This window comes from Corylus avellana, unplaced genomic scaffold (assembly GCF_965113065.1).
Source record: "Corylus avellana unplaced genomic scaffold, dhCorAvel1.hap1.2 HAP1_SCAFFOLD_238, whole genome shotgun sequence".
In the NCBI taxonomy this organism is placed as follows: Eukaryota; Viridiplantae; Streptophyta; class Magnoliopsida; order Fagales; family Betulaceae; genus Corylus; species Corylus avellana.
Genome location: NW_028290619.1, coordinates 25,001 through 26,435, shown reverse-complemented (window position 1 = coordinate 26,435; position 1,435 = coordinate 25,001). Strand labels below are relative to the sequence as shown.

Below are 1,435 nucleotides of genomic sequence, written 5' to 3'. Positions count from 1 at the left end.
TGATCAGACGTAGGTGTAGTTAATGATCACTTGTATTTGTATGCGGAATCCCTAATTCAAATTGAAATGTACAATGATTCAGTAGCTATTCCTTTTCTTAAAAAAAAAATACGCCTTTTTCTGTCCCAGCATTCCCCAAAAATATTCTATTCATTTTTTTAAGCGGGTTTAATTATACGTTACGTATGTGTATAAGCCTTTTATTATAATTAATTATTTATTAGAATGAAATATTAAATATATGTTCTATGATATGAGATAAAAAAGAAGAAATGACAAGATAATTTTTGTATATGAATGGAGAAAATAAAGATGTGGAAAACAATACAGGTATTCTCTACAATGACACTGTCGACCAATGGAAAGGGATGTAGCGCAGCTTGGTAGCGCGTTTGTTTTGGGTACAAAATGTCACGGGTTCAAATCCTGTCATCCCTACCTATTACTTATCTTATGAGCCGTAACGAGGGATTAATTGAAATCGATTAAAATTGGGTATAATCAATCTTTCATTTTACAATATTCTATATATTAATTTTACGATATTCTATATAATAGTAGATGCATGCAAAAATATATTAGGGTTACAAAATATTTATGAAGCGCTCTTAGTTCAGTTCGGTAGAACGTGGGTCTCCAAAACCCGATGTCGTAGGTTCAAATCCTACAGAGCGTGATTCCATTCTTGTTATTCTTAGGTCGAAAATTACAATGAAATAGGAGGTCAATCAAAAAAAGAGATATTAATTAATCAAAGGTCCAACTGATCGCCACGTCTGTATTGTAAATATGCAGTTACAAATAATCCAGCCAAAGTAATAGGAATTAGACCTAAGACAATTCCAAATAGCAAAACTTCAATCATTTCATTTGTTTGAAAGGGGAAAGGGAGAGGTAATATCTATTCTTAAATATTAATTCGTATTGCACATGAATCTCAATGAACAAGAATTGGAAATTGACACGGTAAGAAACTATAGAATATATGAAATACCACAGAAAAATTTCTTTTTTTTATGAATTGTTCATTCAATTAATTTCAAATAAGACGTATCTTGTTTAAACTGATAAATAGAACTGAAGTTATAGTTAAAACCGCTAGTAGAAAACCGAAATAACTAGTTATGGTAGGCATAAAGAGTCTAAATGAAATATGTTCTTTTTTTATACATATGTTTATAAAGCACTTCCTAAATTTCAATTTTAGTTTTGAAAGATACAAACAAGGATAAGCAAAAATACCAATTGAAAGAATAAGTTCAATTGAAAGTTTTTGATTCAGCAATTATTATCATTATAGATTATAGACAGTAATAATAAAAATAGAGTGACATAGGTAATAAATCAACTCATCATCTGTGATATCTAACCATCCCGTGATTCTAAATCAACGGATTAGATTCATTGTGCAACTCTTAAAACTAATATTACTATA

General features: G+C 29.5%; 2 non-coding genes across 2 annotated transcripts; both read left to right on the top strand.

Moving 5' to 3' along the window:
- The first annotated feature begins 364 nt into the window (after positions 1-364).
- Positions 365-438, top strand: TRNAP-UGG (transfer RNA proline (anticodon UGG)). Its single transcript has one exon. It is a non-coding gene; the product is annotated as a tRNA-Pro (tRNA).
- A 164-nt stretch (positions 439-602) lies between these two features.
- On the top strand, positions 603-676 carry TRNAW-CCA (transfer RNA tryptophan (anticodon CCA)). Its single transcript has one exon. It is a non-coding gene; the product is annotated as a tRNA-Trp (tRNA).
- Positions 677-1,435: the final 759 nt, after the last annotated feature.